This window comes from Myotis myotis, unplaced genomic scaffold (assembly GCF_014108235.1).
Source record: "Myotis myotis isolate mMyoMyo1 unplaced genomic scaffold, mMyoMyo1.p scaffold_m19_p_16, whole genome shotgun sequence".
NCBI classification, from domain to species: Eukaryota; Metazoa; Chordata; class Mammalia; order Chiroptera; family Vespertilionidae; genus Myotis; species Myotis myotis.
Genome location: NW_023416320.1, coordinates 51541119 through 51566177, shown reverse-complemented (window position 1 = coordinate 51566177; position 25059 = coordinate 51541119). Strand labels below are relative to the sequence as shown.

The following is a 25059-nucleotide window of genomic DNA, read 5'->3' as shown; positions in this document are numbered from 1 at the left end:
GAGATGGGGTTCAAATGAAAACCGGGACAAAGAGGGCCTCCCCACCCACCGAGGCTGGAGCCCCGTCTTCTCTAGCTGCTGATTTAAAATTACCTTCCCAACAAGCGCACTCTCTCTTATTCAAGAAAACCTCCCCCAGTTCACCATGATTAATGCGCCTTCTAGTCTTCAGGGAAATCATTCATGGCGTGTTTGCCCTGCTCTTCCCCTAGCTGCTCATTGCGCCGCTGTCATTGGCCAGGCCTCTCCTGGATGACGGGAATCCAAACGCAAAGTCACAGCCTCTGACTGCAAACAACTCGGAGTCCAGCGAAGGGCAATCCCCAGACAGACAGAGACCACGCGCTGTGTGTTTGCATTTCCATGTCAGGTGCCTACACGGCTCTTTCCCATCGATGTCTCTCTCCCTCTCTCCCCTCCTCCTTCTCTCCCTCCACTCTCTCCTTAAGACCAACGGAAAACATATCCTCAGGTGAGGGTTCTTTAAAATGAGCATTCTCCCTATGACATGAATAAATGTGTAAACATGAAGTCCCTTCCTCCTGAGTCCTGACTGTTTGCACCACTCTCTAAACGTGAACCTGAAAAAAGCTTACATTTCGGACAGCCCTGGAGAAGAAACACCAGGGTAAATCACAGACAAGGGAGATCTGCTCCAGGGGCTTCTCCCAAGAGCCTGCGCCTGCTGTTTGCAAAACTCCGCCCTTCCCGCCTCCGGTTGTTCTAACTGAACGAGGTGCTGAGGGAGCAGAGAACAGTGGAGAAGTGAGTCCCAAGGCACTTTACCTGGAACGCGTACCCAAAGTCCCAGCATGGTCGCCATGGGCCCTGCCCATCCACAGTGTCCTTTCCTCTGTGGCGGAGGGGGAGGTCTGAGGAGTGGGGGGAGGGCAGGGGGGCTTGTCATTGGCACCACCTCAGAGAAGCAGGCAGGTGTGGTGGACTCTGTGCAGGTCAAGTGTGTCCTAAAGTGGACCCGGCCACAGGTTCCACAGCTACGGGTGCTACCGTACCTGGGAAGGAGGGGAGATTTTAAACCAGCACAGGGTGCCACATGGACGATCACCCTAGTCCTCCCAGTCAGCCCAGTTCCACAGAGAACTCAGGGAAGGAAGTGGCCCCGCCAGTGGGCAAGGAAAGCAGTTGGGGCTGCAGGGTCTCTGGGACAGGAGAGAGAAGGGAGCCGCTGGAGCTGGATGAGGCCAGAGTGGAATGGACCCGAGCAGGCAGGGCACAGGCCGTGGGGGAAAGGATGCAGGATGAAGTAGAAGCACACGCAAGAGGCTTCTGGTGGAGGCTAAGCAGCAAGCTCTTGGTGCTGAGAGGGACAATGTGTTGGCGTTTGGGGAAGTCACATAACCTTCACGAACTGATACAGAGAAAAGACAGGGAGGGGACAAGCAAAAAGGGCAAAGGGGTGTGGAGTTCAACATGCCCTTTAAATGGAGCTGACACCCCCTGTGGCCTGCACTGCACTGAATGTTAATAGAAGCTTTGAAAACAATGAAGACTCTACTGTATGTTATAAAGAGCTGCACAACAAGAGGATAGAACCCTGGTAAGCATATATGCACCCAGTATAGGAGCACCTACCTATATAAAGAAACCTCTAGAGGACTTTAAGGGAGAAATGGACAACAATACAGTCATAGTAGGGGACTTTAACACCCCACTGACTTCACTGGATAGATCCTCCAGATAAAAAAATTAATAAGAAAACAGTAACTTTGCCCTAACCGGTTTGGCTCAGTGGATAGAGTGTCGGCCTGTGGACTGAAGGGTCCAGGGTTCGATTCTGGTCAAGGGCATGTACCTTGGTTGCGAGCACATCCCCAGTAGGGGAGTGTGCAGGAGGCAGCTGATCGATGTTTCTCTCTCACTGATGTTTCTAACTCTCTATCCCTCTCCCTCCCTGTCTGTAAAAAATAAATAAAATATATTTTTTTAAAAAACAGTGACTTTAAATAACACACTGGATCAGATGGATTTAATTGACATTTATAGAACACTAGAGGCCCAGTGCATGAAATTAGTGCACAAAGAGGGGGGTCCCCTCAGCCCAGCCTGCACCCTCTCCAATCTGGGACCTCTCAGGGGATGTCCAACTGCCAGTTTAGCTTGCTGTTCAGTCGTTTGGTCATCCCTCACTAACCACCCTGCCGGCCAGCAATTGGACATCCCTCTCACAATCCTAGACCACTGACTCCTATTCGCTCACCTGCCTGCCTGCCTAATTGCCCCTAACTGCCCCCTGCTGCCAGCCTGATCACCCCTCACTGCCTCTGCATGCCGTCCTGATTGGCTCTAACTGCTCCCAGCTGCCAGCCAGGTCACCCCCAACTTCCTCCTCCCTGCCAGCCTGGTTGCTCCTAACTGCCCCCCTCCCTCCAGCCTGGTCACCCCTTACTGCCCCCCTGCCAGCCTGGTTGCCCCTAACTTTCCCCCTCTGCTGTCCTGGTCATCCCTAACTGCCCCCTCTGCCAGCCTAGTCACCCCTCACTGCATCTCCCCCCCCACTGGCCTGGTTGCCTTTTACTGTCCCCCCTGCCAGCCTGGTCACCTCCAACTGCCCCCCTGCTGGCATGGTTGCCCCTCATGCTCCCCCCACCACCACCACCAGCCTGGTTGCTCCACGCAGCCTGCTGTTCAGTCATTTGGTCATCCCTCACTAACACCCCGCCAGCCTGGTTGCCCCACACAGGCTGCTTGTTCAGTCGTTTGATTGTCCCTCACTAACCCCCCTGCTGACCTGGTTGTAGGCAGCCATCCTGTGAGGGTATGAGGGTTAATTTGCATATTACCTCTTTATTATATAGGATTTCACCCAAAAGCTTCATAATATACATTCTTCTCAAGTGCACATGGATCATTCTCAAAGATAGACCACATGTTAGGACACAAAACAAGTCTCTACAAGTTCAAGAAGATTAAAATCATATCAAGCATCTTCTCAGATCCCAATAGAATGTAACTGGAACTCAAAAACAGTAAAAACACTCAAAAAGATTCAAATGCGTGGAGGCTAAATAGCATGCTATTAAACAATGAATGGGTTACCAAAGAGATCAAAGATGAAATAGAAAACTTGCTGGAAACAAATGTAACTGAACACACAACAACCTCAAATCTATGGAACACAGGGAAAGCAGTTCTGAGAGGGAAGTTAATAGCACTACAGCACTACCTCAAGAAACAAGAAAAACTGGTAATAAGTTATCTAACCTACAACTTAAAGAATTAGAAAGAGAATAATAAGAAAAGCCCAGAGTTAGCAGAAGGAAAGAAATAATAAAGATTAGAACAGAAATGAATGTACTAGAGACCAAAAAAATAAAAATAAATTTAAAAAATCAATAAAACCAAAGGCTGGTTCTTTGAAAAGATAAACAAGCTTGACGAACCTTTAGCTAGAACAGCCGTGGGCAAACTACGGCCTGCGGGCCAGATTCGGCCCGTTTGAAATGAATAAAACTAAAAAAAAAAAAAAAAGACCATACCCTTTTATGTAATGATGTTTACTTTGAATTTATATTAGTTCACACAAACACTCCATCCATGCTTTTGTTCCAGCCCTCCGGTCCAGTTTAAGAACCCATTGTGGCCCTCGAGTCAAAAAGTTTGCCCACCCCTGAGCTAGAATCATCAGGATATGAACAGAGAAGATCCAAATAAACAAGATCAGAAACAAAAGATGTGAAGTAATAACTGACCCCACAGAAATACAAAGAATCTTAAACAACACTATGAACAGCTATATTAGAAAGTGCTTTTTTTTGACAACCTGGACAAAATGGACATATGCCTAGAAAAATACAATCTTACCAAACTCAATCAGGAAGAACCAGAAAATCTGAATAGGTGGATAATTACTGATGAAATAGAAGCAGTAGCCAAAAAACTCCTAGCAAACACAAGCCTGGGTCTGGATGGCTTCAAGGGGAATTTTACCAAACATTCAAAGAATAAATAACACCTATCTTCTCCAACTATTTCAAACAATCCGAGAGGAAGGAACACTTCCAAGCTCTTTTTACGAGGCCAACATTATCCTAATTCCAAAACCATATGAAAACACTACAAAGAAAGAGATCGTCAGGCCAATATCCCTGATGAACATAGATGCTAAAATCCTCAACAAAACATTAGCAAATCGGGTCCACCAATATATTAAAAAGATCATACACCATGATCAAGTGGGATTTATTTCAGGGATGCAAACCTGGTACAATATTCACAAATCAATAAATATGATACATCACATAAATAAATGGAAAGACAAAAATCACATGATCATATCAATAGATACAGAAAAAGCATTCAATAAAATCCAACACCCTTTTTTGATAAAAACTCAGCAAAGTGGGAATAAAGGGATCATACCTCAACATAATAAAGGCCAAAAATGACAAAACTACAGCCAACATCACACTATATGGGCTAAAATTAAAGAACAGGAACATTTCCCTTAAGAACAAGAACAAGACAGGATATTTACACTTTTACCACTTTTATTCAATACTAGAGGCCCGGAGCACAAAAATTTGTGCACGAGGGGGGAGGGGGGGTTCCTCAGCCCGGCCTGTGCCCTCTTGCAGTCTGGGACCCCTTGGGGGATGTCCACCTGCTGGCTTAGGCCCGCTCCCCGGGGGATCAGGCCTAAGCTGGCAGTCAGACATCCCTCTGGCAGCCTGGGAGCCCTCAGGGGATGTCCACTTGCCAGTGGAAAGCAGGCCTAAGCTGCAGTCGGAGATCCTTAGCGCTGCTGAGGAGGTGGAAGTGGCTCCCACCACCACCGCTATGCTGGCAGCCGTCAGCCTGGCATTTGGTTGAACAGAGCTCCCCCTGTAGGAGCGCACTGATCACCAGGGGGCATCTCCTGCATTGAGCGTCTGCCCCCTGGTGGTCAGTGTGTGTCATGACTAGTCATTCCCAGTCATTCTGCTGTTAGGGTTAATTTGCATATTACCCTTTTATTATATAGGATAGAAGTCCTAGACACAGTGTTCAGACAGAAGAAAACATAAAAGTCTTCCAAATTGGAAAGAAAGAAGTAAAACTAATTATTTGCAGATGAAATGATATTGTACATAGAAAACCCTAAAGACTCCCCTAAAAACCTACTAGATTTAATAAATGAATTCAGCAACATAGCAGGACACAAATTAACACCCAGAAATTGAAGGCATTTTTATACTCCAATAGTGAACTCTCAGAAAAAGAAACTAATAAAACAATCCCATTTACCACTGCAGCAAAAAGATTAAGATACTGAGGAATAAACTTAACTGAGGAGGTAAAAGACCTGTACTCAGAAAACGACAGGGTGTTGAAAAAAGGAATGAAGGAAGATGTAAACAAGTAGAAGAATATATCATGTTCATAGATTGGTAGAATCAACATTATTAAATTGTCCATACTATCTAAGGCAACCTACAGATTCAATGCAACCCCTATTAAAACACCATAGCATATTCACAGATCTAGAACATATACTCAGAAATTTATATGGAACCAACAAAGACCCCAAATAGCCACAGCAATCTTAACAAAGAAGAACAAAGTTGGAGGGATCACAATACCAGATATCAAGTTATACTACAAAGTCACTGTACTCAAAACAGCCAGGTACTGGCACAAGAACAGACATATCAACCAATAGAACAGAACAGAGAACCCAGAAATCAATACAAGCCATTTTGCTCAATTAATATTTGACAAAGGAGGCAAGAGCATACAATGGAGCCAAGACAGTCTCTTCAATAAATGATTTTGGGAAAATTGGACAGATATGTGCAAAAAAAATGAAATTAAACCACCAATTTACACTATACATAAAAATAAACTCAATATGTATAAAATACTTAAACATTAGTCATTAAACCATAAAAATCTTAGAAGAAACAAACTATTGGCAGCAAAATCTCAGACATCTCTCGTAGCAATATGTTTACTGAAATATCTCCTAAGGCAAAAGAAATTAAGGAGAAAGTAAACAAATAGGATCGAATCCAACTCTAAATGTGTTACTTTGAAAATAGCGCGTCACATGTTAATTCCAGCAGAATAGTGGGAACTATGTATTCTGATGAATTAACGTCTCCAGTCCTTACCTCGTCTCCCGCAGGTACCAGTGAAGCCTGCACTCAGCAGTCGGCTGTCTTGGCAGGTGATTAACTTCTACACAAGGTTCACGAACATTCTCCAGAGGTCACATCAGAGAGCGAGAAAGGAAATACTCATATTGGAGCTCTCTCTATAGTCCATGCTCTGCCGAGCCATCCTCAAATCATTCTTGCTTCTCTCCTGGGTATTAGGTACCGCTCTCCCTCACAAACGGCACACGGATTACAGAACAATTAAAGGAAGTGTAGGAACACTGTATTCTTCAGAAGGGAGCACCAACAGAATGAGTGACTGAAAGTATAATGTTATAAAGGTGTTTCATTTTCTATTTGCATTCATGAGAAAGAAGCAAATAGGAGAATGGGACAAATGAAATGGAAATAAAAAGAAATACATCCAGCCTGCATTTCCTTTCCTATCTGAAATCAAGGCTGTACCTGCAGACCCAGTCTAAAGCGTGGTCCGTGTCCTGTCAAATGCCTGGGTGCCTAGTGGAGGACACTCTGTATGCACAGGAGTTTCAATGCTATCAAAGTCTAAGACAATGAAAAATGTTAAAGAGAAGAAAGGAAAAAATTGTTGGAGAAAACCAAAAATAAATTATAATTCCAAACCCATGTTCTCACCTCCCGCTTACCCCTAAATCTTTGCAATATGATCTCACCATTTCCTACTGAGCCCTTAGAATCCTAAGCCAACAACTCTCTTGTCTATTACATTCTCCCTAAACCTCTTTCTCTAAGTCCTCTCTTCTCTTGTGTTGTGTGTTGCTCACTCACACAGCCCATGCCCTGCTTGGCTGTACATGTTCACACATGTTTATTCTATACTTCTACAAGACTGTCAGGTTTGTTAAGCTAGAGATTCTCTTTTGATTATACTTCTGCCCTCAAAAATACCAAGAGCAATATAAGTGCTTAATTTTTTTGTTATATTGCATTAAGTATTTCAGTTCACTTTCAAGGGCACTTAGCTTACAGATTCATTTCTTTAAAAATTATTCCTTTACCATTAATATCAAAGGATGTGGGGTTGATGAGGGCTTTGGTGACAAAAAACTTCTTAAACCAATGTCAAGATTTAGTTCTCCCTATAATTCTAATCCTAATACTATTACCACTTTTCACATATAAAACATTTCCTCCAAATATATTTTTAAAATCTCTCCATGAACATTATTAAAAGGTAAATTATTTAGCATGATGTTTTAAAAACAAGCACAAATATAAAGAGTGATAACTATGAATGCCAGGGAACAAGAACAGTGGCAAACTTACTGATGATGTATGAAATGATTTATAAAAGCCACAAACGCTCCTTCATGTTATCCTGAAAGACAGCTCCGCCACATGTATAGACAAGAGATGAACAGACACGTGTATAGATAAGACACGCTGTGTCCTCAGTTGGGCACAATCTAACCAAAACTACTTCGTTTTACTCTAAAAAGAGCATCTTATTGGGCATTTCCTGCCAAGAGGGGCCAGTTTACAACTATCATTAGGAGTGCATTAGCCTCCAGCACTGCTTACTGTGCACAAGTGCTAGTAGGCGGCAGTGTCAAAGGGGAAGCATTTGAAAAATGTCTTTGAAACGGAGGGGAAAGTGAATGTGCCCTCAGATTGGAAGGTTGCCTTCCAAAGTGGCACACACGCGGCCTCTGGGAAGGGGCACAGCACTTCTGCAATCAGTGTATCCCGTCCAAAGGCTATTACATGGTGACTAATGCCTTCAGGTGCACATAATGTGATCATTTTCTTTTTCAGAATAAACATGAGCTAGAGGACAGAGCAGAAGATGCAGAGACAATAGAAGTGTGTTCTCTGCCAGCTTCCCACCTGCCACCCGGGCCTCAGGCCAGTGGTTCACATCTCTGCGCTGTTACCTCCTCTGTGAAACAAGGAAGGTGGCTCAGCGCCTCTCAGGTCATCTCAGGATCCAAAATCCTAAAACTCTCAGCAAAATGTATCCATAGAAGCATCTCCAGGGCACTTCTCTACAATACCTCCAACAATGTGCGTCTGCTATTTTGCCATATATTGCCATATTTTTCTCTATTTTTGAATGAAGACTGAATTTCCTCCATGCACTCTAAATCTCCAAAGTGTCTAGTTTGGTACTTTACATCCATCAGGCACTCAAAAAGCACACAAAGGCATGTATATAGAATGGAGACAAAAAATGTTTCACTAGCATCCATTTTCCAGCATCTCAAGTATTCTTGATATTCATCTGCACTTTATTTTATTCTAAAGAACAGAATAGAGAACCCAGAAATCAACCCAAGCCATTATGATGAATTAATATTTGACAAAGGAGGAAAGAGCATACAATTGAGTCAAATGTAAGACGTGAAACCATAAAAATCCTAGAAGAAACCATAGGCAGCATAATCTCAGGCACCTCTCATAACAATATGTTACTGATACATCTCCTAGGACAAGGGAAACTAAGGAGAAAATAAACAAATGGGACTACAGTATCAAACTGGAAAGCTTCTGCACAGCAAAAGACACCATCAATAAATCAAAAAGGGAGCCCACTGCATGGGAGAACGTATTTGGCAATGATACATCTGATAAAGGGTTAATATCCAAATTATATAAGGAACTCATACAACTTAACAAAAGGAAGACAAACAGTCTAACTAAAAATGGGCAAATAGCCTACATAGACACTTCTCCAAAGTGGACATGCACAAGGCCAAGAGGCATATGAAAAAAAATGCTCAAAGTCACTAATCATCTGAGAAATGCAAATCAAAACAACAATGAGCCCTAGTTGGTTTGGCTCAGTGGATAGAGTGTTGGCCTGTGGACTGACAGGTCCTGGATTCAATTCTGGTCAAGTGCACATGCCTGGGTTGCAGGCTTGATCCCCATTAGGGGATGTGTAGGAGGCAGCCAATCAATGATTCTCTATCATTGATGTTTCTCTCTCTCTCTCTCTCTCTCTCTCTCTCTCTCTCTCTCTCTCTCTCTTCCTCTCTGAAATCAATAAAAATGTTTTTAAAAAAACAACAACAATGAGGCAATGAGGTACCACCTCACACTTGTCAGAAAGGTTACCATCAACAAATCAGTAAACGACAAGTGTTGGTGATGATGTGGAGGAAAGGGAACCCTCATACACTGCTGGTGGAAATGCAGACTGGTGCAGCCTCTGTGGAAAACAGTATGGAGTTTCCTCAAAATTTTAAAATTGGAACTCCCATTTGACCCAGTGATTCCACTTCTAGGAAAATATCCTAAGAAATCAGATATGCCAATCAGAAAGAATGTATGCACCCCTAGGTTCTTAGCAGCACAATTTACAATAGCTAATATTTGGAAAAAGCCTAAGTGGCCATCAGTAGATGAGGGGATTAAAAAGCTGTGGCACATTTACACCATGTACATTTACACTATGCAGCTATAAAGAAGGAGGCTCTTTTACCCTTTGGGACAACATGGAGATACCTGGAGAGTATTATGCTAAGCAAAATAAGCCAGTCAGAGAAAGACAAATATCACATGATCTCACTCAGATGTGGAATCTAATGAACAAAATAAACTGATGAACAAAATAGATCCAGAGACATAGAAGCATCAAACAGACTGCAAACCTCAGAGGGAAGGCAGGGGAAAGTGGGTAGGTGGGAAGAGGTCAACCAATGAACATGTATGCATATAAGTATAACCCATGCACTCAGACAATAGGGTAGTGAAGGCCTGGGGAGAGGGGGAGGGGGCTGGCTGGAAAAGGTACATGGGGGGAAAGGGAGACATATGTAATACTTTCAGCAATAAAGATTTTAAAATAATTTTAAAAATAAAAATAGAAACTGTGCTAACATTAAGAGACTGAAAAGCCACACAGTGGGAGAAGATATTTGCAACACACATAACTAACAATGGGCTTATCTCCTCAATTACAAAAAGACAATCTAAATTTACAAATGGGAAAAATATTTGAACAGAGATTTCATTAAAGATCATATTTGATTTGTGGACAAAATAATTAAAAGGCATACAGACTCATTAGTCATCAGAGAAAGCCATACTAAAACCCCCATGAGATAGCTCACACCCACCAACATGGTTCAAACTAAAAACAGATCAGTATTTTGGTGACAACATGGTACACTGGGAATTCACAGCCGTGACGAGTCAAAATCGTTACAACAACTTTGGAAAACCAATTGGTTGGCATTATCTACCAAGGTTAAAGTCTCACCTATGCTAGGATCTACCAATGCTACTCTTCAGCATATACACAAAAGAAGTAGAGGCGTGTGTGAGCTACAAGGCATCTTTAGAATCCTTGTAGCTGTGTTCTTCATAGTAGCCCTAGACTGGAAACAACCCCACTGACCTTCAAGGGCAGAAATTGTAAAATATCATGGTATATTCCATACTGTGATGAAAATGCATAAATAGCCTAATTACCTCTACACACAGCAACATGGTTGAGTCTCATGAACAATGTTGAATGAAAGAAGTCACACATCAAAGAATATACACTGATTCCATTAGCTGAGGAATTTAATATTCAAAAACATGCAAAACAAATCTATGATAGTAAAAATCAAGAAACTGTCCAGCCAGTGTGGCTCCATGGTTGATTGTCATCACGTGCATCAAGAGGTCCCTGGTTCAATTCCTGTCCATGGCACATGCCTGGGTTTCAGGCTCAATCCTCAATAGGGGCTTGCAGGAGACAGCCAATCAATGATTCTCTCTAATTACTGTTTCTATCTCTCCCCTCCTCTCTCTATAAAATCAATAAAAACATAGTTTTGTAAAAAAATCAAGAAACTGGTTACCTTGGGAGGACAGAGAGTGTGTGATGGTTTAGCAGATCAAGAACAGCTCTTCTGCATGCTGGCGATGTTCTGGTGTTTGATATGGCTGCTGTTTCATTCTTGTGATAATTTTTGACCTCTGTTAATGCTCTTCTCATTTATGTACTTTACTTAATTTTTAAAAATAAAAGGCATTCTTGGGAGGAGTTTAAGAACAAAATAAATGGCTAAAGTTAGTATCTATAAATGGCTAGCTAACAAACAAAAAGGTCCTGTGACTAGCTTATAAGAAAGAGGTAAGAAGGGAGGGAAGGAAGGCGGGAAGGAGAGAAAGGGAAGGGGAGGATGAGGGACAGGGAGAGAGATACTTGGTTTCATTTATTCCAGGAAATGGAAACTTTCAAATTAGATGCTCTGAGATTTTGAAAAAGGGGGGCGGGAAGGAGAGAGGGAGGGAGACAGAGAGAAGGAAAGAAAGAAAAACTAAAACATTTGATAAATCCATGCTCTGAAAGCACAATTACAGTGTTCATAATTTAGGTCATATGAAACTTTATTGGAACAAGTCTTCTAATTTTGTTAGAACTCCTCCTCACTTATACACATTCCACCACCCCCACTGCCTCTAGCCATCTCCGTAGAAACCAGGTATGAGTGTTAAGGGTCTGAGAGGATACACCTGGACAACATACATCTTCCATTCTCAGAAATCCCAGTCGTTACCAATAAGACTGCCTTGCCTAGCTCCTCCTCTCTCTGTTTTTAGAAATTCTTCAGTATCTCATCCAAAGCATAGCAGATGGACCTATTCCAAGAGGTGTCAAGCCCACTCAGGAACAGCCGAGTCCCACACGCAGGACAGACATGCAGGGGAGAGTTTTGGGATAGCCTGAGAAGTACAGCGCCACCTACCTGACGGTGTGGGAACCCTAATCAGAGCACAGCGGATGCTCAAGGCCAATTTGAACATGAGGGCCTAATCCAGAGTATGCCGGATATTCAAGGCCAGGTTGCCATGCGCAGGTACAAAAGCAAGGACAGCAGTTTTACTGTGTGCACTGCGCAGGCGTGCCTTTCTATGACCCAAATCCTGACGTCACTACTTGGCAAGAAGCCACTTCTGGCTGAGTTGGTACAAAGATGTGTTGCTGACCAGCCAGTGGCTGGCTGCTTGGTCGGGTATTTGTTAGCAATGGCTCCTGTATTGCTACTGTGTGAGCAAGGGATGCTTTGCGGGCTGCTTTGAAGAACTGTTTTGTCTGCTGGCTCCTTGTTAGCAATGGCTACTTGGTCTGCAGTACAGCCTCTCCTATACGCCCAAAGATAACTTCTCATGTCTTCTCTGTCTACCCCGCCTCTGAAGACCTGTGTTCCCACAGAGAGCGACACCATTTAGATCCATCCGGCGCACTGCCCGCTGGCTGAGAGGCTTTGGAGGAGGGAGGATGATGAGGAAAGGGAGGAAACCAACTGCCGGCAGATTTCTCAAGCACATCCCAGTGGTGCTTTACAGGCATTGGATACCAAACCCCAAACAGGCTCTGACACGCGCCCTTTCCCTCCGCTTTGCCAATTTATAGCCCTACTTACTCCTTGACGCCCCCTTGGTTCTAGAACAAACTGAAGTTCACTTATCCAAACGCACACAGGACGCAGTAGCCAGACTCCGATGGGAATCCTGAGCACTTATGAACTCGGACGTATTGGTAAGTTATTACCTGGAACTTCGATTTTGTGATGATTTTTAATAGAAAACCCACCTTAAAGGTCTGTTGTGAACATTAAGTTAAAGTGGAAAGGCAATTAATATTCGCTTGTCAGACCCCTTAAGCAACTAAAGGTAAGGAACAAAATAGGATTTTTTCTAATCGTTTTAAGACTTAACGCTTTATTATATTTATTCACTGGAAGCATTTTACGTGTCCCCTGTGTGCTAGTCGCTTGTGCGTTTCCTCGGAACGTGTGGGTGTGGAGAGGAAGATAACACACGTCCCAGAGCCTCGCTGCGGGAGCCAGCAGGTCACGCTTGCTTCGTGCTGAAAGTCGGATCACGCACACAATTAAAAAGGCAATTAATGCTGGGAGAGCCGGTGACTGCGTGGCCACGCCTCAGAGGGCCGAGCATGGCCTCAAAGCCTGATTTGCTAAAGCTGTGCGAGAGCGTTGTGCTTCCTCCCTGTACACAACGGTGACTGGGCTTTTTGGTTAATGACTTCCTAGAAAAGTTCAGCTGGTAATTATTTTTAAGTCAAACCAGTCCCTCTTCTCTGTGAGTGGCTATTTAAATTCCTCACTGGAGAGGGTGTTTCCACTGGTGAAAACACTACGTATGCCTGAGGCATGGAAAAGTGACACAGTAAATACTACATTCGTGGAGACCGCATTTTAAAGAGGCAGACTGTCAAAGTACAAGGCTCCGAGCTAAGTCTGCAGGCAGCCACGGGGCCTTTGCCACGGTTCTAATTTGTGAAGACTGGAGTCCAATGCGTGTCTGCATCCTGGAGAGCGAAGCCTCCTGTGCACTGGGGAGGGGGCGGGGGGAGGGCGCGTGGGAAACATGTGTGAATATGTGTGACTAACTCCAGGTTTCTTTTACTTTGAAAGTTTCCTTATTGGTCTCATTAACATCTTCATATATTAAAATGCACACGAACACTGTATGCCATAGAACACTGTGTGTTCATAAATGACATCTTGTGTGCGATGAATGCTTTCTGGGAGCACCAGGGCGTTTAGGACCTCAAGAGTGGCAGCGGCCAGCGTCCTCAGCTGGTTGGGCATGCTCCCTGGCACCGAAAGGTTGCTGGTTTGATTCCTGGCCAGGGCACACGCCCTGATTTGGACTCAATCCCCAGTAGGGGGCATGCAGGAGGCAGCCAATCTGATTGGATATTCTGTTCTCACATAAATGTTTCTCTCTCTCTAAAAATAAAGTAAAATAAAATAAACCTCAAGAACGAAATCAAAACACCACGATGAGAATTAATAATCACAACATAGCTGCACAATTAAAACTTACCATATATACACTTTGAGAAAAGCTTGTGCTTCTCCTTGTAGCCTTCATCCATTTTCCCCAAACCTATTCACTGGGGATGATAAAATTATCCACGTGTAAATCCTTTGTGCACATGTGAGCAACAGGTAGAGACGTGCTTAATACTCCACCTCTAAACACGTGAGCTCAACTCTCAAGTGCATCGTCATGGAGAAGAGATGAGGCTCCTCTGTGTGCCCCTCCCAAATGGTGGTAGCACCGTGCGCTGTGCCTGTGTTAGAAATGCAGCCAGGGGGCCAGGGAACTCGGCTGGTAGAGCCTTGTCCTGATGCACCAAGGTTGTGGGTTGGATCCAAAATTATAACTACCCACAATTTATAAAGAACTCAGACAGCTTAACATGAGGAAAACAAGCCACCCACTAAAAAGTGGGTGGAGACCTAAATAGACATTTCTCCAAGGAAGACATACCGATGGCCAATAGACATGAAAAGTTGCTCAACATCCCTAATCATCAGGGAAATGCAAATTAAAATCTCACACCTGTCAGAATGGCTATCATCAATAAACCCACAAACAACAAGCGCTGGTGAGGATGTGGAGAAAAGGGAGCCCTCATGCAGACTGGTGAAGCCAGTGTGGAAAGCAGTAGGAGTTACCTCAAAAAAATTAAAAATGGAACTGCCTTAAGACTTAGGAATCCCACTTTGGAGAATATATCTGAGGAAACTGAAACTGATTCAAAAATATACTTGTGCTCCTAAGCTCATTGTGGTGCTATTTACAAACCAAGATTTGGAAGCAACCCAAGTGCCCCCAGTAGACGTGGGGATTAAAACGCTGCGGCCCATTTACTACACAGTGGAATTCTACTCGGCCGTAAAGAAGAACTCTTACCCTTTACAACAGCATGGAGGGACCTGGAGAGCATTATGCTAAGCAAAGTAAGCCAGGAGGAGGAGGACAAATGCTCCATGATTTCACTCCTATGTGGAATCTAATGAACAACATAAACAAACGAAACAGAAACAGACTGACAGCTGTCAGAGGTGAGGGGTGAGGTTATGTGAAAAAGGAAGCGATTCGCAGTACAGATTGGAGTTAGAGAATAACCACGGAGATGTGGGTTGCGGTGCTGGGAATACAGTCACTATCAGGATGAGTACGAGTGGGGCCAGGTGGATGCTTGAAGCGGGGGGGGGGGGGGGGGGACGGGGGGAGGGTACATTGTAAAGTACATGATTTCTAATCACTTTGCTGCTCATCTGAAACTAATACAGAATCATATTGAATGTCAACTGCAATTAAAACTAAATATTTTTTAAAAAGCCCAGCCGGCATGGCTCAGTGGTTGAGCATCTACCTATGAACCAGGAGGTCACAGTTCAATCGCCAGTGTGGGGCATGCAGGAGGCAGCCAATCGATGGTTCTCTCTCATCATTGATGTTTCTATCTCTCTCCCCCTCTCCCTTTCTCTCTGAAATCAATAAAAATATATTTTAAAAAATAAATGTTAAACAGAAGAAAATTCATGGTCTTTCCCAAGGTGGTCCTGGGAGCTGGATGTCCATATGGAGTCCTTATGGACCAGGCTATTCCAATCCTCATAGCACCCATGACAACACCCCCTCCCAGGAACACAGCCATGTTAGGAGGCCTTACTGTCAACTATCATATCCTCCTATCACACCGTTTGGGAGGGGCACACAGAGGAGCTCATCTCTTCTCCATGATGATGCTTTACATTAAAACCTATTAAATTTAAGGAGGCAAGAAGCTATAATATATAAAGCAATTTAATATGGCACCTGATTTATAGTAAGCAATCAAAATATTAAATATTAATGACCTTTTTCTTTAATTTTAAGTTCATTCTGGGAGATGAGAAAGCTCACACACATGCAAACACACAACACAAAGACATGCGCAGGCATTGAGGCATTCGTTGTCCTCAAGCTTCACATTAGCGTAGAAAGAAGCTGCTGGCTGGCATTGCCAAGAATTTTTTGTTGAAATTAACTTTACTTGAACACTAACAATATGAAACTCCACAGCGTGGGAAGTGAGCCTCGCTGTCACTGAGACCTCTGTAGTTGGCTAAGGTGTTTGAATGAATGGAGTGGAGTTGGAGGCGCCTCACAACCTCAGTTCCCCCTCAGGCCTGATGCCTCTGATGGCCTACGCTCGCTCACACGGACAATGATTGCCCAGCAATCACTGCTCAGCTGACGGTAGATTCACACTGCCCATTTCCTGCCCTGGGTCGGCCTGAGCTGTGCCCACAGGGCTCCCGGGCAGGTCCATTGCTGAGGTGGCTGCAGGGAGCATTAGGGAACTGTGCCCTCCGACCGGCTGCTGCTGCGCTTTTTTATTTAATACATAATAGTGTGGAAGGGAAGTGTCTGCACGCTTTCCGTGGGAAGCACTTTTTTACACACTCTTCATATTCTCTGAAATGCACCTGCTTGCAATGCATGAAACAAGGACACATTAAACTACCTGAAATGTCCTAAGCTGACCCCCCTCTCCTTAAGCAATCTCAGAGTGGGCGCAATGGCAGTCAGGCCTGCGCAGCCCCCACAGAACGGCCAGTTCACACTGAGAAAGGAGCTCCATTTAAAAAATAGTCCGTTCAACACACCGCCCGTGATTATAAAAGCCACGCTGGGAGTCAGCGGGGATGGAGATTAGGAGGATTAAATCTTGATGATTAGAGAGAAATGTTTAGAAGGAAAAAAGTAAATTAGCAACTTGTGGGGATTACAGAGCATCTTAAATATACAGAGGTTTGCAGCAGGATTCTGCATCTGCTGGCAGCAGAGTTCTTGTCAGGCAAATCCTAATGAATTTTCCACTTGAAATGATTGATTAGCCCCGATTAAGGACACTAATCCCTTTAGCCTCTTCTTATCTCCTGGTCTCCGGCTGGTCCTGGCTTGGCACAGATTCCCAGCCAGCCCCCGTGGAGCAGGAGATTCTCCCACTGGAACAAGAGAAGCGAGGACAATCCTCATTTGCGAGCAGCCACAGGAAGTTTTATCGCGAGGTGGACGATCGTGACCTTGGCTTTTAGGAAAGAAATATTGCATTCAACGGGGACTTTGAGTTTCACTACTAGAGAATCTGGGCTCTCCAAATTATTCCTGTGATGGACCAGGGGCAGAAGGCAGTCAGTGTAGCATTCCCACACTGTTCACGCCCCTCAGCCTGACTCAGAGGAGGGATCTCTCCTGCGGGTCAGCTTCTTCTCCATGGACAAAACATTTTTGATATAAAGTTTATAAACGTTTATCTTTCGTGACTCACATTCTTTATCCATTTTCTTTTTCAGATTCTATGACCGCCCAATATAATAGATGTATTATCCTTTTCAATGTTGAAGGAAACATGTATTAATTTTTAAAATGTTTAGTTTAGTTATAATATTGTTATGCTAAAAAGTGTTAAAATGTCCATGTAGACTGTTGTTTATCTGAGACATGTTTCCATCACTCCCAAGCTTAGACTGGAGTAAGGTTTTAAAAGTACTTTAGTTTCATTATCTTGTGATTTGAATTTTCTCAATATGACATATCTAATCTACCTGTTATTTATTTCAGTGATGTGGCAGAGACTCTGAAACAGAGATGAGAGGTAGGTGTCAGTACACTCAGGTGTGAGGAGGCACTTAAAGTAATTTGTGATGTTCCTTTATAATATACTAGAGGCCTGGTGTACAAAATTCATGCACTGGGGGTGGGGGGGTGTCCCTAAGCCCAGCCTGCACCCTCTCCAATCTGGGACCCCTTGGGGGATGTCCGACTGTCGGTTTAGGCTTAAACCGGCAGTCAGACATCCCTCTCACAATCTGGAACTGCTGACTCCCCACCACTCACCTGCCTGCCTGCCTGATTGCCCCCTAACCACTCCCCTGCCAGCCTGATCCTCAACTGCCCTCGCTTGCCAGCCCAATTGCCCCCAACTGCCCTCCCCTGCTGGCCCTGTCGCCCCCAACTGCCCTCCCTGCAGGCCTGGTCACACCCAACTGGCCTCCCCTGCTGGCCTGATAGCCCACAACTGCCCTCCCCTGCCAGCTATCTTGTGGCTGTGGGTGCCGCCATCTTTTGCAATAACATGAGGGTCAATTAGCATCTTCCCTCTTTATTAGATAGGACTAGAGGCCTGGTGCATGAAATTCATGCACGGGGGGAGGGCGGGGTCCCGCAGCCAGGCCTGCACCCTCTCCAGTCTGGGACCCCTTGGGGACCGCTGGCTACTAATCGCTCACCTGCTTGCCTGCCTGATAGCCCCTAACCAGTCTGCATGCCTGCCTGATCATCCCTAACTACTCTCCCCTGCCAGCCTGATCACCCCTAACTGCTCTCCCCTGCCGGCCTGATTGTCCCTAACTGCCTCTGCCTCAGCCCTTGCCACCATGGCTTTGTCTGGAAGGATGACCAGGAGATGTCCGGTCAGCCCAATCTAATTAGCATATTTCCCTTTTATTAGTATAGATTAATCAGTTCAGATAGTCATAACAAAATATAATAAATTTGTGTGGCTTAAACAACAGAAATGTATTTTTCTCACAGTTCTGGAAGCTGGAATTTGGGGTCAGGGTACCAGCATCGCATCGTCCCATACACCAGAAAATGGTGGATCAATTGCTAGTCAAGGCACATGCTCGAGTTGCAGATTCAATACCCAGTCTAGTGAGTGCAGGAAACAACGGAACAATGTTTCTCTCTCTCTCCTTTCTTCTCTCTGAGATCAATTTAAAATGAATAATAAATAATGTTCTCTAAGTATGATTTTAACAGGAAAGACATTAGTGATCTATGAAATGAAAAACTTGTTATAACACATGTATACAGCATGACCCCATTTTTAAAAAATATATATTGATTTCAGAGGAAGGAAGAAGGAGAGGCAGATAGAAACATCAATGGTGAGAATCATTGATCAGCTGCCTCCTGCATGCCCCTACTGAGGATCAAGCTCGAAATTTGACCAGGAATCATATTGTGACCTCCTGGTTCATAGATTGATGCTCAACCACTGAGCTCCACCAGCCGGGCCCCGTTTTAATCAATACCAGGCACATGAGGTACATTGGCAAGATCTCACTCCTAGACAAACGTCTGAAATTGCCCAAACTCCTTTGCAGCTAGGTTTCTGGATATGAATTCGTTTCTGCCAATTGGATGTGCTTGCACGATATTTTGAAGGCAGAAGTGAGGCAGAGGCATCTTCCCGCGGTTTGGGCTGTTTGCTGCTGGTGATGATGTTTGCAAAGATGTGGAGGTTTTCTGCAGCGGAATCCAGGCTGTGCACAGGCAGTTGTGGCAGAGGCAGTGCCCAGTGACCTGTTCTGTGGGAGCTGGAGGGCACTTGTGGGGGCAGCAGTTTCCCGATCTCCGGGTCACAGCTGAGCCAGAGTCCTAGAATTCAGTGTGGCTGAGGGGGCAGTCCCTCCCGCTGGGCAGGGAGTCTTTCTTGGGGGCCCAGCCTAATACCCACCCCTCCTGCTTTCTGACGATTTCCCAAGCACCAGCTCCCTGTGCTAAATTCTTTTCAGCCTAAAATAGCAAAGATCTTAAAACCTTTTGGATCCTCTACTTTCAACGAAAACAATGCTGCACAGGGTCAGGTCTGAGAAGTGGGTGAGGTTTTGTGGAAGGCTCCCTTCATTGAGTTTCAGCTTCCTCTTCTGTAGAACCGAGACCAAAGATCATCTGTTCATGGTACTGAAGACCGTGGCAGCTGTGTTTCCCCAAGATGGCCACAACATTTCCCATCCCTCCTGTGGCCTTGCCACTTCCTCTCTCTTGAAGTGGGGCTGACCTCTGAATTCCAAGGCCAAGGCCAAAAAGGCATCAGGGTTTCCAGCTTCGGCCCCACCCACGTCGCTGGGGCTCTGTCTGGCACAGGGCCTTGCCCTCCTGGCTCACTTCCCCTCCCGTCTGCAGCCCAGAACCTTGCTGCACATCATGGTCCACCTGCTGGAGCTGCTGGGCCCAGAGGGTGGGGTAAGAGCCCATGTAGGGCCTCGCACCTCCTGGCTACTATGTGCCGCTGCCTTCTGCGCCCCGTGACCCCTGCCGCTATTCTGACCAGGGCCAGATGCCCAGGTGTTGTGTGCAGCCCACAGGAACTACTGTGGCCACCAGGAAAGCCTCCCCACCCCACCCCCGACTCCAGCGCCCTGATCCCAGTCCACTTCCACCAAAGGAGAGCTTCGCCCGTGCCACTGCCCGAGACTGAGGCCGAGCAACTCCAAGGTCCCCGACCCCAGATTCCTGCCACCAAGGCCGTTAGCCGGCTGGCTCTGCCCTGATCCGGGTGTTGGGGTGATCCAGCCCAGATCAGGCCTGTTTGCTGGCCGTACTGGGTGTCATAGCTACCGGTTGTTAAGGTTCGTTATGGTCATGATGGCGTTACAGTCTCTGGCTTTTTATATATAGAGACCAGGGGCCCAGTGAATGAATTCATGCACCTTGAAAGGAACTGTGGGCCCTGAGGCTGTGGTGGGCACAGGGACAGGTCTCAGCCCATCCTCAGTGCCACTGCCTGGTCCTTCCCACCGTGACCCCTGGTCCCCTATCTCCTGGCAGCCCCACTCCCACTGCCGCCACTCCCACGTGCTGATGGTGCTGGCCCCAATCGCTCTGTGCCATCAGCACCTCAGGAGCAGAGGGAGGTGGAGAAGCCTTCAGAGGCAATTGGGGCCAGCAGCCACTGCTCACACCCACTGATGGTGCCAAGCGATCGGCTCCGGTGCCGGCTGCGGGTGCAAGCAGGGCTGGCACTGGCAGTGGGTGTGAGAGGTGGCTGCTGGCCCCAATCACCCCTCAGGAGCAGGGGGAGGTGGAGAAGCCCTGAGGGGCAATCGGGACCCACAGCCACCACTTGCACCCACTGACAGCACCAAGCAATTGGGGCCAGCGCTGGGTGCTGGCAGCAGGTGTGAGCACCTTGTGGGACTGCAGCACATGGAAGCAAAGAATTTTCAGTAACCACCAGAGGCTTGCCCCCATGACAGCAACCAGCACCCCACCTTGGCCTGGCGCTCCCACCCACCTGCTCCACCATCCTGCTGCGGCTGATACCCACCATGTTCCGCACTCTGCCACCTGCTGCTGCCACCTGCCATGTACCGTGCGTGCCCCCTCATGGTCAGCACACATCATAGCGACCGGTTGTTCCACCATTTGGCCTATTTGCATATTAGGGTTTTATTTATATATAGGTTAGGTTCTTACATATAATAGACCAAAGGCAAAATTATCTCTTCTTCTCCATTGATGTCTATTCATTTGCTAATACCCTACTTTCAGTAAGGGTCGTCGTAAGATGGGGTTAATATTTTCCTATATATTCTGCAGTAACTTTGCATTGCTGCATAATAAATTATCACAAACTAGCAGCTTAAAAGCACACTTGCTGGGTAGCTCAGTGCCCAGTTGATCGGAGGATCATCCCAATACACCATGGTTGTAGGTTTGATCCCCGGTCAGGCACATACAAGAAGCAACCAATGAATCCATCAGTAAGTGGAACAACACAGCTCGCTCGCTCTCTCTCTCTTTCTCTCTCTCTCCTCTCTCCTTCTCTCTCTCCCTGATTTCTCAAGCACGCCCACACCTATCCCCCTCCTTCTTCCCCTAGGCACGTTACCTCTGTAACTCATTTCCTGGGACCATGCAGCCCAGCTGGCTCACTTCTACTTCTGTGACTTGCTAAAAAATCTATTTAAAAAATAACTAAATCATAAACGTGCCATCCTTTGCCTTATTCTATTGATGAGAAGTAAGTCACAGATTCTATTACACTCACACAAAGACACAGGTGTCACACCAGGGACAGAGATCACCAGGGCCATCTTACAATGCTGCCTATCACATACTTGTTCTACAGTAAGTGTTCTGATTTTTCTTAAACATTTATTTGCAAATAAATAAAGGTCACCTTCTCAAGGAGGCCTCTTGGACAGCATGTCTAAGCTCATCTCCCCTTCCTGCTGTCCTTCCCCAGCCCTCATCCTCCCTCATTTTTCTTCATAGTGTTTATCACGTCTTTAGCCTATACTACTCTTTTATTCATACCTTTTATTGCCTGCAATCTCCTGAAAAAATAACTCTTTTCTATATTTGAGTATTTTAAAATAAGTTTTGTTACTGTTGTCATCTAAAACAATAAATTATTTTAATTAAGAACCACAATAACGTACCACATAGAAACTAATAACAGGAAGAACACTTCCAAGAAAATATACATTTTATCATATCTCAGTAGAAGATAAAAAAGCTTTGTTATTTTATTATTAAATAAAAATATGAAAAATAAGTTAAACACTCAACTCAACAATCTAGTCTGGGAACTATAAAATAGAAGAAAATTGAATGTTAAGAACTTATTAAAATGAAGGGAAAGGTTATCGCATTTTCAAATTCTTATAAAAATAAACAGTAGAAGTGAGAAATAAAGTGGAGTCGCTTCTTAGAAAAGGACAATAGAACAGATAAACCTCTGGTATATTTGACTTAAAAAAATACAAAAAAACAAACAAACAAAAAAAAAAAAAAAAACAGGAAGATCCCTGGCCAGGTTGGTTAGAGCACCATCCCCATAAGCCAAGGTTTGGGTTCAATCTTCGGACAGGGTACATACAGGAACAAACCAATGGATGAATGCATAAATGAGTGGAACAACAATCTCTAAAATCAATCAATCAATCAATAAATAAGAAGAACTCATGATATTCAGAAATAATAATGAGAAAGGAGCTATAACCTTAGCCAAGGAAAATATTATAACCTCTGAGTACAAACCTCTGATCCACTAAGTAAATAAGTAAGAGAAATTCAGGATGAGGTAGGAACTTGAATAGAAAAAAATGATTTTGATTTCCAAAGACATACAGTTACAGCAATCACTAGAGATGATTCAAGTGTACAGATTCAAGAGAAATCAACTGCCAGCTGAACACCGCAGGTTGAAGACAGGTGTTCTTTCACCCCTAAAATATCACAAAATAGGAGAACTCACAAAATAAAGAAATTCCCACAGGCACAAATCATGGAGGAAGAGTTAACAGTGGATGTGAGGGGTCAACAAAATTCCAGAAAATGCAAACCAGATGAACAATGGTAACCAAGTTGAGCTTCAAGTGTCTCTGTTCTGTTAAAGGTCTCCAGCTGAGAGAAGCCCATGAGAGTGAAAGATTTACTGCACAGACCCCGGGAAGACTCAAGAATCAGAGGCACTGGTGCCACTGAAGGAAGTAACAGGAAATGGAGTTGAGACGCTAAAAACAGTGGACAACTGGCTGAACATGACCATAAAGATATTAGGTCTCCAGGCCCTGGCCGGGTAGCTCAGTTGGAGTGTTGTCCCCATATGCTGGGGTTGCGGGTTTGATCCCTGGTCAGGGCACATAGAAAAATCAACTAATGAATGCATGAATAAGTGGAAAAACAAATCAATGTTTCCTTCTCTCGCTCTCTCTCTCTCTCCCTTCCTTTCTCTAAAATAAATCAATAATTTATTTTAAAAATTAGATCTCCATTATTTCTAGCTTCATCCCATGTGGGCAGATGGCCACCTCTTTCCAGTCCGGTGACTCGCTCTGCGCAGGCCCCAGGTGGTGGAAGACAAAATGAGGTGCACTAGAGCGAGCACAGGTCTGCACACCAAACTGTGAGGCCCCCTCCCTCCCATCATCCCACCCTGGGAACACTGCCTCGAGGCTCTGAATCCTACGCACATGTGGACGCAAACATGGATTTTAGTTTATGTTCTACCTGACACGGGACAACTTATGCCTAATTAGCCTGGGATCACTGAACACGTTTCCATAACACAGTATACCAAGGTCATCATTTTGTCAACCTCTTACTAAAACTGCAATGTCACTTAAGACATCTGCCCACCACTTTCCCATCATGAGTCCCCTGGGAGATTTCCAACCCTAAGCCCTTGCCGTATCTCATTAGATATTGATGGTGGAAAGGCCCATTTATATTTTTTCAATTTTTTTAAAGCCAGGAGCATCCATTAGACCTGATAGTGAGATACAATCAGAAATATTGTTGGGGAAAAGGTTTCTGAGAAAGTTATGGTTCCTCCAGATAAAAAAGAGAAGACACAACCCTAACCTTCCTCCCCTTCCTGCCTCAATCAGGCGCTGGTGGAGCTGTGTCCCCACCTCCCGAGGTCCAGTCCAACCACTGCAGGCCCTGATTCAGGGAGCCGGCAAACCTGTGTGTGTTCATTAAGATACTAATGACATGCTGACCACCCAGCAAATTCAGAGAGCACCAAAGTGCATGACAACTTCACTTTAAAACACTTCAATGTCTACAGTGGATTAGCCAGGTGGGTTAGCAAGGGCAGAGGAGAGAAGAATGAGCAAGATAGAGTTTATGGTGATAAGAGAATAAAAAAGGACAGATGACTTTTGTGGGTCTAGCCAGGTGTCTGTAATTTTATAATGTTCCCACTTCCTTCACTACCTCCCCAAAATAAGCCGATCTCTACCAGTACACCAAAGCATAGGAGGACTTTGTAAGAATTCTATGAATATCTCAAACTGCTTCTGTTTTAATGCTTCTTTCTCCCGTTTTCTGAGCTGCACCATCAAACCAAAATTGGAGGAAACGTAAATATTCTTACAGCTGTCAAAGTGTTTATGGTTTTAAATAGATATTTTAAATCCATTCAGCCTTGAAGCATTATGAGACTGTTTCCATGGTTACTTCTGTTAACTCCAGCAGCCATAAACACTTAGCAGCTGCTTAAAACAAATTAGTGTCATCAAGCATTTAAAATTTTTTTTTAGAAATGTTGATCTTGACTACTAGGCATCTCCATAGTAAGAATTCTGAGCACTCAGCAGGTGTGTTCCCACAGAGAGCAATGGGCCACACTCACTGAGAAATGCACATTTAAACTACGCCCTTTCCCTTCTGCTTCTATCTGTGGCTCCAACTGCTGTGGGGAATGCTGGACACACATAGGTGTGCCTGTCAAAAGTGTTAAAGATTAGATCAACATGAATTAGTCAAGGTCTTCACTTTTATGGTAGACTAGAGGCCCAGTGCACGAATTTTGTGCACGTGAGGGGGGGTGGGGCGATGTCCCTCAGCCCAGCCTGCACCCTCTCCAATCTGGGAC

At 44.8% G+C, this 25059-nt stretch overlaps 1 protein-coding gene and 1 long non-coding RNA gene across 2 annotated transcripts in view; one reads left to right on the top strand and one right to left on the bottom strand.

Moving 5' to 3' along the window:
* Positions 1-25059, bottom strand: part of CNBD1 (cyclic nucleotide binding domain containing 1) — a 209708-nt gene that overhangs the window by 148072 nt on the left and 36577 nt on the right. The gene's annotated exons all lie outside the window — the stretch shown is intronic.
* Positions 12498-23217, top strand: LOC118670466. The gene is made up of 3 exons (XR_004972338.1): positions 12498-12612; positions 17505-17538; positions 23074-23217. It is a non-coding gene; the product is annotated as an uncharacterized LOC118670466 (long non-coding RNA).